This window comes from Schistocerca nitens, chromosome 3, assembly GCF_023898315.1.
Source record: "Schistocerca nitens isolate TAMUIC-IGC-003100 chromosome 3, iqSchNite1.1, whole genome shotgun sequence".
In the NCBI taxonomy this organism is placed as follows: Eukaryota; Metazoa; Arthropoda; class Insecta; order Orthoptera; family Acrididae; genus Schistocerca; species Schistocerca nitens.
In genome coordinates, this window is record NC_064616.1 from 484,515,121 (window position 1) to 484,531,877 (window position 16,757).

Here is a 16,757-nt window from a genome sequence, read left to right on the forward strand (position 1 = left end):
GTAAGATCTATTTACGAAATTTCAGTCACCAACTTTCTCTTTCGAATGCGAAAATATTTTGTTGAGCCCAACTTACATAGGTAGGAATGATCATCAAAATAAAATAAGAGAAATCAGAGCTCGAACAGAAAGGTTTAGGTGTTCGTTTTTCCCGCGTGCTGTTCGGGAGTGGAATGGTAGAGAGATAGTATGATTGTGGTTCGATGAACCCTCTGCCAAGCACTTAAATGAGAATTGTAGAGTAGTCATGTAGATGTAGATGTAGATGTAGACCACAAGGCCTAGTACATATTGAAACCACCAGAGCGCTACCATGGACTTGAAATGAATTTTCGCGATTGCCACGCCCACATGGATTTGGAAGGAAATAATTAAAGTCTCCACCATGATCCTCAACCGACCGCCACGTCCCCTTACCAGCCCATGTTGTCGCACTAACGTGTACGAACATGCACAGCGCATGACATCATCCAAGATGGTGGGGCGAAATGGAGGGAAAACAACTCTGTCAATGCAAAACATAACTCTTTATTATTTTGCAAGCAATGTCTCCACCACGAGATGTAGACTCCAACTGACCTAGTACACATTACTGCCACCAGAGTGTACTGGCATCCCTACTGTGACCTAATCCCAGATGGTGCTCTGTAGGGAGAAAATGGCGCAAACATGAGTCACACCGTGCTGGGCTGCTGGGGAGAGTAAGGAAGGAGTACACTCTATTTATTTTCGAACATTTTATTTAGGGATGCAGTACATTTATCACACTCATACAAAACACACGCTCACACATGCTAGGGGCCATCTCACGCAGCCCACAGACCTGCAAACTACTTCTAAATAACGCTCTCCAGACACGCAAACAACTCCTAAATTAACGAAATAATTTCAGTACACACTTGCAGACTACTCCTAAATAATGCAGCACAGTGATGTGTAGACATGCACAGTACTCGTAACCTGTCTTAATAATGCATAGCACAACCTACAGACCTGCTCACAAAATAATGCAACAGACATGCAAATAACGTATACAGACACCGTCCCCTGTCCACTAGAGCGCATAGGAGGTTAGCGGCAACCCCTGCCAAGTCACGTGGCCGTCAGCTGTCAAACCACACACAGGTCTCCTCAGGTATGAGGCGGCCACATCCCTTTCATACTTGATCTCTGAGAAATTCCTATCCAAATACGTGTTTACCTAGACACACATGCTGACGTGATCGGGTGGGAGCGCAGTCGCAAACTGCCGAATGCAGGTGAAAGTTGCATCTAGGCGCCGTTGATGACGTGACTGGCCGGGAGGTAAACCTTCTTATTTACAGAGCACAGACACTCCAAGCTTGCTCTCGTGCATGGGTTCGTCGCTACCCTCGCTAATTCTGTCACAGACTGTATATCACATCTACAGATATCCGTCGCATATGGGCCATTTGTTTGTGGTGTGCTGTTTTGTTTTGTCTTAGAGCGTATATTCTAGTATACTAGATATGTATAATGGTTATAGAAACTTTTATACCATAAGTTCTTGATATTAATAATGACATGGGTAACTCCAAATAATAGTGATGTAAACTAACATATTATGTCGGGGGAAACATTAGTATCAACAACATAAAAAGAAGAAATTTCTCCCCGTCCCCCAAATCCTCAAAGAATCCTAAATGCTTAGAAAGCAGGGGCTAACAGGAGAGTCTTTTAATAAGAATTGATCTTTTTTCTAAGTGCAGGGTATGTGTAAGGGTATTACAGACAAGGTGATACAACACAGAAACACCCAGAATCTTCCATAATATGGGTCAGATTATATGGAGTTAGTTGACACCATAAAATTTTAGGTACAGAACATCAGATACCGTCCTTCCTGTATTAATCCTGTTGCTGTGATTTTAGATTTTTCCAGTGTCGATTTTCTGCCGTGTGGCGTCGTCTAAAACGGGGGATACTTTGGCAAATTGACTTATTGCCATCTTCTGGACATCAACGTAGACTGTCGCTGAGCTCTAGTCATGTGCAAGGCTGGGTCCAGATCCTTGCTCAATAGCAAACTGCTGTACTCATTTATTTGTCCATCGTGCAGCCGCATCTCCACAGCTTCTTTGAGAATACATTCGAAAAAGGTGTTAGATTGTGGTAACAACTTGGTCTTGCTTTATTTCATGCTATCTCTGTGGGAGATACAATACTCTGCCACAACGGACTTCGTCGGCTGAATGTCTGTGTGACGTTTATGCTTAGTGCATCTCTCCTGTACTGGTCAGATATCAGGCACACATACGTTTTTGCATACTGATAAGGGATGCGGTAGGCTTCAGGTTTCAGGGATCCTAAGTCGTCCTTGAATGACCCTAATAAAGTTTTCGCCTTAGATGGTGAACGAGACACGCACTTCATGTTGTGTTTCCGGAGTATTCTTCCGACCTTTGCTCATGTGTTCCCGACGTAAGGAAAAATCTCTGTAGCAACCGTAGTCTTGGCTTCTTCGGTTTTAAGGCAGATTACACATCATGGTTTCTGTAACCATTTGTACAGAGCACGGCTTGTAAGTGCTGCAGTCAATCTGCTAGACTGTCACGGTCCGAGATTTAGCGTGCTTTGTGCACTATTCTGCTTACAACACGTTTTAGTTGTGAAGGGGCATGAGAGCTGGAGGTATGCAAGCACAAATCTGCAAGTTTCGTTTTTCGGAAGACACTATGTCCTAGCGTGCCATGTGGTCTCAGTTTGATGAGCACATCCAGAAATGGAAGTTGATGGCTTTTGTCTACATCATGAATCTGATGTTCTGCTGTAACGAATTCAGGTGTTGCAGAAAGTCTTGTAGGTGACGTCGTCCACGTGGCCAGATTACGAATGTGGCGTCTACATTTCGAAAAAAGAAGAAGGGTTTGTAAACTACCTACAGCACGCCTTCTTCTCCACATGTCTCCATGAACACACTGGCCATCAGTAGTGATAGTGGGCAGCTCATCACGACTTCATTCGTTCTTTTGGTAGTAATATCCGTTGATCAGAACATAGGTTGACGTAAACAAGAACTCAAACAGCTTTCTTAGCGGTGGCACAAACTTTTCTCCTATGAGGCTTAGGCAGTCTCTTAGAGGCACACCTGTGAATATAGATACCACGTAGAAGCTCACCATGAAGTGTTCTTCGCCCAGCCGAAAGTTCTGGAACTGCTCAATGTTGGTGCGCCAATGTTACCAGCAATTGCACAAAGAGACATTTCTTGCTTGTGGACTTTAGGTAGCCTGTTAAGTCTAAGTGACGCTGCTGTTCAAGAACGAAGTTTCTTCATCATCTTGTTGTGTGAGAATGTATGTTGGAGATAGTTGATTCTCCTCCTCTTCACTCGGTTAAAAAGTTCTTCTTCAGTTCTGCTGTATGCGTCGTCCTCTAATAGGTCTGTTTGTAACCGTGACGTGGTACACCTCGAGAGAACTCCTCTTACGCCACCTGCAGTTGGCGTTGACGCTCTCCCCTGACTCGTGGGAGAGGCTACATGCAGTTAGTTGGTCTCAAGCCAGCAAGGCACGGCAATCAGCCATCCGCAGACAGACTGCATAATACGAACGCCTTGCAGCTAAGCCGTAGCAAGAAACTGGAAGGACTGTCATTAACTGTACACAGAAATTAAGTGACGATGTTACCTTGTCTGTACCAGGAAAGGGGCTAAATTTCACACAAATACAGAGGATATGCTGCGATCCTGCCACCAAGTCATGTTAACAAACAATAGTTTTACGAGCTATTAGAGGACGACACATACAGGAGTGGCGCACCAATATATGAATTAACGGAATACTTGACAGCGGTGCTCAGCCCCTTTGTGGGCAAATGCCAGCTTCACAGACGAAATTGGGGGCATTTTATTCAGCAGCTCCAGAACTTCCGGCTCGGCCAAGAATACCTCATGGTCAGCTTCAACATGATATCTCCCTTCACAACGGTGCCTCTACTAGACTCCATAAGCCTTATAGGAGAAAATCTTGGGCCAGCACTAACGAAGTTATTTGAAATCTTGCTTACATCAACCTACTTTCTGTTTGACGGAAATTATTATGAACAAACAGGTGGGCTACCCACTATAACCCACATTAACAAGATAGTTATAATATGTTGTTATGTTTCTGCAAATAAAGAGTAAATTATTCTGTAGTTCACTAATTACATTCGTACCTACACAGATGTGGTAACTGACACACAGTAATGCAGTGAGACTCAATTCTGCAGTACCTGGTGTCAATATTCGTTACTGAAAAAAATTTAATCAGTGTTTATATAATATGATGATGTGAGGTAATGGATGACAAACAGTTCCTGATCACCACATTGCGAGAACGATGTCATGCATCAGATTTACAATCTACCACTATTGTTTCTAAGACAGGAAGCGTCAGATATTGTTAATGGACACATTAATTTTCAGGGCATGTAATGTCTGGAGGCAGTTTTGATGCAACTCAAAAGGAACAGGCTTTGTGCTAGCATTGGATTTCGTCCTCTACCTCCTTAGTATGTCATATTCTACAATACAAATCATATCTGACACAACAGTCAACATACTGTTATCATATCCACCTACAGTGAACTGTTAAGAACCTTGATACATAATCTGCCAAGTTACAGGAACATTAAAAGGCTTATGCAGATCAAGAGTCACACATTCATCACACAAAAGGAAGTGAATGTACCACCGATAACAATGCATTACAATTTCAAGAAGAAGTTAATAGACCACAACATAAATTTATGCTTGGGATTATGATTCTGATCATTTTAATGATGAGATATAAGAACTATGCCACCAAACAGGGGAATGGAAAACGAGTTGTAGAATAATGGTTGAATTTTCTCGTTTTAAGAGTACTGAAGGAGCGATCTGAATTAGTTCCTAAAAACATTCAACATATTTCTTCATTTTAGACAACCGGTTTTGACAGACTTTGCTGTCATCTTCAGTTCTGTAACAAAGTGCACACACATGGAATATGTGCCATAACATGAGTTAAGACGCAAAATTTGAGATAGAAATTTTAGTTTAGCATTACAAATATCAGAAATGGAAATGTACATTTATATACCTTAAAAATCTTTTTGTAGTGAAACGTGTTCATTTTATGTTGAACCGTATCCCAAGCTGTCAAGTCAGCACATTATAGAAGATTTGTCACAGGAATGCTCTGTCAGTTTTCAAGACATTTGGGGCCATCGGTATTTAAATATTAAAAAGAGAGTGAAAATAATATTATTGAGATAATCAGAAGCTTAAACTTAATAGACATTGTATTCATTCCATACTTAATTAAAATTTATTTGAGAAGAACCAGTCATGAAGATGGGAGATTGTGTACTTCTGTGTATATCCATTTTATGATATGCATACGTGACTTTTATGTGATTGCATCATTCAAAACAGTCTTGAACTGCACTGTGATGACTAAATGATGTGTGAAAAAAGAGAGATACATTGCTCAGGTATCGCAGTTATTTCACACAGAGCTATTACTGTATCAAACAAATTAATGAACACGGTTTAGACCAGTGTTTGCTTAGAAGTAGTATTTAATTTTTGCTGGTGTATGCAATGGTATCCATGTCATTGTGCTTACAGCCAAAGTTATTATATATAAATATCGTAAGTATTGAATTTAAATGAATCTAATGCGCAATTTCTATTAGGCCTACCATATGCAGTATTCAAGATTGGTTTTACATAACATGCAGTGGCGTAATACATTCGAGTAAAAATCTGAAACCACCCTTCACCAGCAACATTATTGAAATTTACAGATTGTTCTTTATGTCACAATGTATTGCTGTAATTCTCAGCTTTGTTACTTTACTGTTGGCTTATTACTGTGTAGTGCATTTGCATTAAATAGTCATGAAATGGATGGCAATCAGAGAAAATTGTATGATGCTGCTTTCAATCACAAAGCAATTCTTTACGCTGAAAAATGTGATAACAATACGACAGGGTGAGACCTCAATGTAGTTGAGAATATCGATTCCTTATGGAAGAAATGGAAATCGACATTATTTAAAATTACCACTACTGGAAAGAATTACACTGTCCCTCAGAAAGAAAGACATTCTGACACTGAAATAAAAGTTTTGGAATTTGTGCATAAAAGGATGAAGAATGAGCAATCTGTGAGCACTTACTCCATAAGATACAAAGCAAAAGAGATGTCTGCACTTCTTAATACACCGAGACAAAAGTTCAAGGCTAGCCATGGATGAGTTGATCGCTCTATGAAATGGGTCAGCTTCTCTCCATGACGCCACAGAACAATATGCCAAAAGCTTCAACGGGATTGTGAGAAAAAACATCAAGAATATCAGCAGTATAACACAACAATTCAGAAAGAAAAGTTTTCAGTGGGCCAAACATAAAAAGCTGATGACAGAAATTTGGTTTGGTATTCCACGTAATGAGATGACTGATGAGAAAGGAACAAAAGAAGTTAACATCAAACCGTAAGTGTATGAGAAACAGTGCATAACTGTAATACTGGCACTCACAGAAAATGGGAGCAGACTTACTAGATTCTTAATCTGAATGTGGAAAACAAGCGCCAAGACCCCTAAAAATGAAAATCTGTACTCTCATAACATCATTGTTCAAAATCAAAAAAAGGAATGGGTGACAAATTTTAATGTTGGACTGCCTCTACAAAGTACGAGAACTCTGTCCTGGTTAGCTTTCCTAACTACCATAAATGTTTTGTGCTGGTGCATTTCGTGATTATCTCACTGACAAGGTAAAAAATAGAATCCACAGCCTAGCCAATAACCTTATTTTTCCTGGAGGAATGACTTCTGTGTAACAAACCCTGGACATTAGTACAAATAAAAGTTACATTCAAGAGCAGTACAAAAAATCGTTTTGTGAACCAAACCATGAATCGGCTTCAACAGGAAAAATTAAGCATTCTACACTCCACATTATTGCTCATTGCACCAATGAGCACAAAACTAGTCAAGAAATGCCGTATTTCAAATTCTCTGGATGACAATGAAGATGATGTGCGCTGAAACAACAATGATGGGAAAAGAGGAAATGAAGCTTTTTCTAATGTAGACTCCTCTGAGGATACCAGTAATGTAGACAGACACTCGTGAATAATGATGAACAGGACCTGTAATTTGTGGTATATTTGTTTGCACATCATGTAGGTAATGAAGAAAGGTGTTCGTTTTTAACAATGACTGTGTCCCTTAACAAATGTTGTTGTTTTGTAGTTCATATATGTAAAATAAATTTAGCTTACCAATGAAGTGCCAACAAACCCTTGTTTTATGACTTCAGTTTTTAAAATTGGGGTCCACATTACATTCAAGGGCATATTAGATCTATGTAAATATGGTGAATGCCTGGTCTGTGGAATATTTTGTGATCATGTTTGTCTGCCATATTATCCAGCCTATTTTAAGAGATATACTACTCTCTTTATTGATTAGTAACGTGTTTTTATGTCTTGAATTAAATCAGTGGTTTCATTATCCCAGGGTCTACCTACTATATCAAAAATTCCAGTGCTACACTCTCGTTTGCTGTGTGTGTTTACATTGTATTTATGATTCTTGCTGCTGCTTCTAACCCACATTTTAAGTTACATATACTCATCTTTATTATGCTTGTTGTTTAAGATATTTTGGCACAGCACGAAATGCTTGAGGTAGGTTAAAAAATACATTACCCAGCAGTTTAATAATGTTGAAAATAATATGTTTTTCATCACTACACAACAAGAAATATTACAGAACAATCAGCAGTTTTTATTTTACAAAGTTTCATAGGAAGGCACACTGTAACGGATGCTACAAGTCGTTGAGAGCTCAAAACAGAGATGATTTGATGACACTTTGAAACCAGACTCCTAGAGCATACATAACACTCAGAGGTAGGAGACTAAAGGGTCACAGCAACATCAGGATACGCTGAGCTTGGCTGTTTGTGTTACGATTACTTCACCCACATTTTGCTATAATGGAAAATAAGTAGCACATTTTAAAGAACTGAAGCTGATACGTAGGTACTGGATATGTACTAATGCCACCTCCTTCATATAAAGAACTACAATTGCACCGAAACAGAGAAGTGTATGCTTCTGTTACATTTTAAGTGGATTTACTGAGTCATTCTGAAGTAGACAATTTACTTCATTTTTAATGAGCTATTATTTATTAGACAGATCAGGTCAGTAGATAAATGGTACAGCTGATATAATGTAAATGTTATTACATGAGTTTATTACATTTCACATTTATTGATGGATATAAATCTTAATTACTATACATCACTAACAATGAAAACCAAAAAATTACTTAAAATACAAGATTCTAGTCTTGAGGAACTTTACTACAGTACTTAAATAAGCAGTCATTCAACATAACTTATGGATAGTTTAAGAACACATGAATTAAAGACAAAGATAGCGTCTAGGAGTTCTTTTAAGGGAGCATAGGCATTAATTTAACTACCGGTACTTTTATTCATATGACATTCAAACTACATTAGAATTTTGACTTTTACAAAGTTACATGGAATGAGACTGCCTATTTTTAACACTAATCTTCCCCATTTTACATACAATTTTAAACAGTGCAGTAATTGACTCCTTTCTCTAACATCATAAAAGCTATGACCTGTGTATTTGTCTGATATTCATGGAAGATTATAACGTGTAATAAATTCTACTGACAATACAAAGAAAAAAAATTGTGGCGTGATTTTCAGCTATTATAAATGCTGGTGTACTTGCTTTCATCACTCTTACTGCTTTCTTCTTTATATTAAAATGATTTGAGTTTCAAGCTATTTGCTCTGACACTCAGGCCATACATTATATCAGACAGGCATGGAACACAGATGACATACTTTTGGATGTCTGTTATATCTCTTGCTTATCACAGCAAGTGAATTAATTTCTTTGCTACTATTCTTATATGCAATTGCCAGGGTAATATGTTGTTGATATGCATTCTATTAAATATGATGTATTTTTACTATTTCTACCAACATGTATTAATAGGTGAGATATAACACTCTTTTAACTAGTGCAAAAGATCCTAGTGAAGGACCTTTTGGTGTTTATTAACATCATATGTATCTCAAAATAAACTTTTACACAACAAACACTCTCATTTATAGTTAAAGTAATCTTTTACCATGGGTGTTAGAATTTTTGTGTTACTGACACATAAAAAATTAGCATGATTATGTGCTCAGAAAGGTGGTCAGTATCGAAAGTATAAAATTTATAATAGAGCTCTGTGCAACAATCAATGTTTAGTTTCACTTTTAGTGAACAATGTTATTAGAGTTTGTGATTTTAACTATCTGTCTTCTTCCACAAAGGCTACTTGCAAATGGATGTAAACAGCACCTCAAAAGCACTATTTTTAATGTTTTAAAGGTACAAGACATGATAAATTATCTCAAATAATTTAGACTGATTATTGTATTTTGTTCAACCATGTAATTATGGTCAGTTAAACTTGAAATTTATGCTAACAAACCACAAAGGTTCATAATGATCAACTTTTTAGCTATACAATACATAGAATATTAAACGGTTCATTTATTCTTTAATATAAACACAAATTTCTATAACAGACACATGACATGATCATCACAGCCATTCAGTCGTGTTACCATATATCACTCATGTCTGTTGATACTGAGTAACAGGGAAGTAAAATGTAATGTATACTTAAAGTAAAAGGCAATAAATACATCATCAAACACTACATCACATGGATTTTATTACAATTTTTTCCCATTATTTCATTTTAGATGTGCAGAATATATAGGGTTTCTGAAAGAAGCCAGTTATTAAACAGCAGTCAATTATGGAATTACTTATGCATTCTTTCAGAGAGGTGCTAGGACTTCATTTATGTGGATGCTAGGTTGGGTAGTTCATTTGCAAATATTCCCAAAAAGGGACAGCTATGTAAATGGAATTCATACTGTGCCATCAGTTATTACTTATAATGACTGACTGTACACTCCAACAAAAATGAGTGAAATATAAATTTCATCAATTTTCAACCCAGTTAATTCAAGTATGTCATTTAATCAAAGCTGCATGCACTAGTATTAATTCAAGAACAAAAATACCATCCAACTTCTCATTTTAGTTAAGTCTCCTTTTAGCTATGTCTTTCTATGTATTTTATATACCCAAAAGGCAGTTGTACATTCTGGAGAATATTTCAGGAAAATGTAGAATGACAGTAAATGTGTATATTGCCCAGGTAGTAATATGCTTAGGTTTTCTGTGAATTCATAACAGTCTCAGTGAAGTGAATTGCAGAGATACGGAATACTTCAAAATGTTCAACACATTTTCATTTACAGATAAATACAATAGCTACCATAAACAAATAAATGACATGCAAGTTAATTTCTTGGCTGTTGTAGCTATTTACTGTACATCGAAAAGTACTTATAATATTTACTTACAGTAATTACATTAGTCTATATAAAATCTGCAGAGGTAAAATGCTACAAATAACTCACATTATATAATGCTATTATGAGTATGTACATACATCAGTTATTTATGCAGAGGATTGCCTCAACAGATTGGAGGGAGTTGGCCATAACTGAACAAAACAAATACCTCATACACTGTACTTGATTATTCACCAGACGTTTTATCATTTCTTGTAATCTATGGAAAATTATTTCTACATGACATAATTTTTTTTATGAAAAGTGTGTACCCTTAAATTTTATTGTACATTTCTTTTATCTTCTAGAACTTTTTCTATGAACTGAGCTGTTGCTTGCAAACTGGGATAACTTATTTGTGACACTAGTCTTTAAGAAAAAAGCGCTGAAAGTAACAGTGTCCTTTGAGCAAGCTTCTGTTACACAGTATTCAATGTATACCCTCCATTAACTGTATTACATGCTTATGGGCTAGAACACTTTTTACCCTGAACTGTAGTGTACTCCCAAAACACAATACTGTATAACATCACGAAATAAGAATGAGCAAAGTATCATAATGTTTCTTTTGTTTGTCTCATATCTACCAAAACCTACATTGAAGATAAGGGTTCCATTTAACGTTTCAGTAATTCTGTGGTAAGTGCTGTCTAAATGACTTCGTTATGAAGTTTTATTTCAAAGGGTTTAGTGGAGTCATATCAACATCTTTTCTATGGGTGGATATCTCTCAAAGATTTTGAACTGTGATAAGACATTCCATAATTTTAATAATGTTGTAGTGGTTAAAAGAATTAACATTTAATTTGTTACTGTTTCCAAAACATTACTAATCTCTTTGGTTAGTAAAAAATTTTTACCATCTGCAGACTAAATCAGGTTAGTATCTGACAATTTTATTATTAAGCATCCAAATTGTAGGATTGCCAACAGCAATCTATGGCTGGACAAAAATATGGAAACCCCAAAAACACAACACATTAGCATTCCTGATATGCTGTAGGAAACCTGTTGGCATTCAAACCCACTTCCATTCATCTCACAATGGATGAATGGTGGTCCTGTTTGGTTGTCAAGGAAATCTCATACCATTCTTCCTGCAACATAGTGGCGAGTTCACATTCTACAACTGAGACTGTTTTATAATATTTCTGCATAAAGTGGCCTGTTTCCCATGTGTGATCTGTATCAAATTTTAGCACTGCTTGACAGGATTCATGTGACATGATGTACTTACAAAAATGAAAGAATTGTTAATGAGAGAAACACCTCACCAGCTTAGAACTGTTTTCATAAGCAGTCAGGCAAAAGGTGATATGTACGGCATGATCAAGAAGGGTTGGTGTACAGGTCTGATGGCTTACTAAATGTACATATTTACAGGTCTGTTATTGTTACCAGATGTATTGTGCAATGTGATATGTAGTGAAGAATATGAAGTAATATACTACATATCTCAGATGGTGAGGAAATTTAAAGAGGCTGTATTGTTTAAAATTCTATAAAACCAGCAGCTGAAATAGCTTTCCACTTCATATGTAACCTACAATGGACAGTTAGGGGACATATAGATTAGATATCAAGATAAATGTCAGAAGGGGAAGGCTGCTGTTATGCAGAAGCTAGTGTCAAGTTTCTTAGAAGGAAAAATCTTGGCAGAGACCAAACTGCCGAAATTGGGTGAATGGATATAAGAGGGTGAACAGAAATTGATCTTGAAAAACAATTCTATGCTTCCATGCCAAAAGACAAATGGGCATATCATTAAAGGATTCATTTGTCCAAATTGGTAGTGAACTAATCTAGCAGGGGAAATTATGAATACACTGTAAGTTGATGCTATTCTTCTGTGTAACAAAGAACAAGTACTGTATTTGCTTACATTGAACTTTATCTGTAAGTCTCACTCTAGACTGTGTTGTTTTAATTTAAGTACCAGTAAAACGAATTTACAATTCTGTTTTACTAACCAAAACTTCAGTTTTCAAAACATGGAATACATCCTACTATTCTCTACAGACTCCGTAAGAATGGTCGTTAAATCAAACCAAAAGTGGAGAAACTGATGTATCATCTAAGAGAGAAAATTTTCTTGTAAATTGAATTCAAATCTCTGTGGTTGGAGTTACCCTATGAAACTCGTTACAACTTTTAGTAAAGCAATTTTTGAATTGCAGAAGTAAAACCATTAGAAAATTTGAATACAATGCCCAAGATCGAGGTTTTTTTACAGTTTTTATATAATGCACCAAGAATGAGGTAGTCCCAAGAATGTGGCAAAACATAAAGCAAGCAAGAGGTACGACAAAATATTGTGTTAGATAAATGCAGACCACAGGCAGTACACCTGAATCAACAAGATGTCACAAAATCGCCAGGAAAATTTAAGAAATTACAAGAGTAGCAATGTTACCTGACGTAATTAATACTTATTGTGATGAGTTGGGAAAAGGACTTGCTGGAGTACCACACTCAAATACAGCTAATTTATATGAAACAAACCTCACTGATGACATTGTTAGGTGAAAGGTATTACCTACAAGAGGTTGCAAATATCCAGAAACGATAATGAATTTATCAATATCAACATTACCAGTCATGCCTGCGGCTGCAGGAAATGGTAACATACTACAACCTTATGTGATATATAAAGCACAGTTCCTTTATTATGGATGGGCAGAGGTGGAAAGGATTATGAATTCATCCAAGTTTTCAATATATGAATTGAACTGGGAGAATACAAAATGTTGACCAATGGTGATTTATCATTTATTCTTGTATTATCAGCAGGATTTTTTGAGCATACCACTTCTGTGTATACTGTGTTACATTTTCACCATGTTTACCCATTATAGTAGACTGTGGATGTAAAAGGCGTTTTATTGCATAATCAACCCTTATGCAGTTAAGTATCTGAGGACAACCATGTTATTAACAGGAACTAATCTTAGTCAATAATCACCTTCTAAAATCTTCTAAAAGTGATGATTGTTGAACAATAAGTATGGGATAGTGAAGTCAATGCAGACAAGTAGCAAATGAATGTATTCAGAAAAAGCATCTTTAGTACTCATGAATAAGACTTCATGAGGTACCTAATGAAACAAGAGAAACAAATAGATTGAGAAATAAACAACATTTCTTCAGAATCAAAGCCACTAACATTGAACATAAGAAGAAATGAGTGTAATGGCTCTTTTCAGCTCTTTGTGATCCTCTCATCATAGTCCTGCCATCTAGCAAGGCCCATAAAGCCACCATAATGGAACAAACCTTCTATGATGTAAAGTTTTCGTTTATGCTTAAGTGAATGACATACCAAAAAATATAAGTGGATCCAACATAATGTATGCTTAGGATTATGTTGGAGCTCTCAGGCAATCATGACACGTAGATCTCTTCTGCAAAGCACCATGACCACCCCCGAATTACGGCTTCTGAATAATTGTATGATGAACAGGCAAGTGTGGCCCAGTGTGAGCACCACTGGATCACCAACATACAAACTTGAAAACCATGAATATGACAAATTCATCAACAATGTATTATGGGATTGCAATTAGCAAAGAAAGAAAAACAGGTCATAACCAAGGACGCAACCGTTGGAGTCATGAATAGTAATGCAGATGATCTGACAACATAATTACCTACAAACCCACCCAACAGCAACCCCACCACCTCCACCACCCAAACTGTCATAATGGATGTGAGCTGTCACACTATGTGGACATCATCATGTCAAACATACTATCTGCTAAACACTTGTTTACCCTTACAATAAAATAGGGCTTTGCCATAAATTCAAAAATATGACAGGGTTGCTTGATAGCACCTCCACAAACAACCATGAACACTGCCACATTTTACAAAGGTTTGTACAACCACAGACAGTGTGCCATTGCGTTCCTTTGAACTGTGAGCAAACTTAACCATCGAATAATAGTGGGATACACAGATTAATGGGAATTCTGATCCATGGTGCTACTGAGCAGTTGTCATGTTAACAAATGGTACCATAGGTGCAAGACATGATAAGTAGTGCACAAAATCCTTAGGACTGCTTGGGAATTCTACCATCGATGTTTGCACCCCTAATTTAACATTTGGTTACTGCTCCACAAAGGGGACAGTGTGCCTCTGTGGCTATGTAACCAACCCAAAGAAAGACACTCTCACCACTGTAACCAAGAATACTTACTCTGCTTGAAGACAGGAAGATACACAGTCACGACAATATATTTGATGTCAATTAGTTTCACTACGTCATTCATTTGAATTCTGGAAAGCTGTCTTCTTGCCTTGAAAAGACAGGAATGCTACAGATATGATTTAAGACAATAATTTAGAGGAATTGAGAAAGATAGGAGATAAACATTTCATAGGAAAGGGATGTTATTGAGGAGGAACAGGAGGAGATTAGACTTTAATGTCCAATTGACAACGAGGTCATTAGAGATGGAGCTGAAGCTCGGGTGAGGGAAGGATGGAGAAGGAAATCGGCCATGCCCTTTCAAAGGAACCATCCCAGCATTTGCCTGAAGCGATTTAGGGAAATCATGGAAAACCAAAATCAGGGATGTTACCGATTTGGGAACTAAATATGCCATGTGGCATGTGTGAAGCTCAAGGACAATTACATCATTTGACTTTGTGATAATTATTTTAAACTTTTTTTCCTTTATCTTATATATTCATTTCTTTAGATGTATTCATTTAAATTTGAATGTTGTCAATTACAGTATCCTAGTGTATCTTCTACATGAAAGCTTACTCAGTTAGCAAATATTAAAATCATTTTTTTTAAATAAAAAGTTCTCGGTTTACATACCACGTCAAATTTTGATAAAATCATAAGTGCGCAAACAAAATCTATGGACATAGAGGCCGCCAACTCTGTATCCCCCATTTTCACCATAATGTCACCCAGCCGATGAGAAGCTATCCACTGCTTATAAAAACGGAAGCGTCACCGGTCCACAAAAGTCAGTTTCTCTCCTGACGAAGATGATGCAGCAAGTCATCGAAAGCTTTTGACTTTATCCAAATTTGACACAGCAAGTAAACTGAGAACCTTTTATGCAACGACTCCATCACAAAAGACTTCATAGTCATATTAATTTCTGTTAAGATTTAACAATATTTGAATCCATCATTGGCCAAATGAAAATGTTTTTCTTAGCAAACATGAATTTTAAAAAATCTTTACTATTCATGTATGCAGCTGGGTGACACTGTAGTCAACTGCTGGTAATTTGAAAGGTGTTCACCCAGTCATTTTAAAGGAAAACTGAACATTTTCCCTGAATAATCCTGGGTATTCCTATTTCGAATGTATGCTGTTTCTTTACAACCTCACCTGGCTATATCCTTGTCAAATATTTGAGCACAATAGTTGATAAGTTACCAACAAAATTAATATATTCTTATTTTTGTATGTAGTTTCTTTGCTTTGATACTGATTTTACTATGTAAGAACTTATTACCTAAAGCTTTGATAAATTAATACTCATGTTAGAAAGTTGTTAAATTTATCTCTTGACAAGTACTTTTACATTGAGACATTAATGTGATAATTGGTCCCCCTTGTTTCTTTAAGTTAATTGCGTTGTTGACATCATGACAATGATTATTTAAAACTTATGAAACACTCTTTGGAAGCTGTTGACTTAATCCATAGTAATGTTATTTAAGAGTTCTTTTCATATGTGAATATTCATTCCACACGTCATCCATTTCAAGGAGTATACAATCTGCATTTCAAATACTGCTTTAAAGGTATTATTTGAATTAATATCAGACAGGTTTCTCTGCAAAACTTGTTGTGCAGTAACTGTTTAGTTAAAAATTCACATGCTTGTCATGCAGTCTATGACATTTCTCTGAATGACTTAAGTTTTGTGCCTTTAGTTTGATTATGCACATACATCCAAAAATACGTACATTACTTGCTAACCATGTATCGAACAATGACTGCTTCTCATGGTTACACGACTGTGGGGGAGATTTCAAAATACATTTTATTAGTGATTTCATTAATACTGAAGTCTTTTCGTTCACCCCCAAATTGTCCCACAAGTGATCTATATCAATTACACAATTTGACTCTTACCTCCAAAATCAATACAACATAATTATAGTTACAGCACCACCTGGTCGAAAATATAATTGTTAATGTCATTCTCATGAAGTGGAATGTGAGACACTGATTTAACCACAGCCATTAAGATTTCTGTATGCAGTTAAGTATCTGAGGACAACCATGTTATTAACAGGAACTGATCTCAGCCAA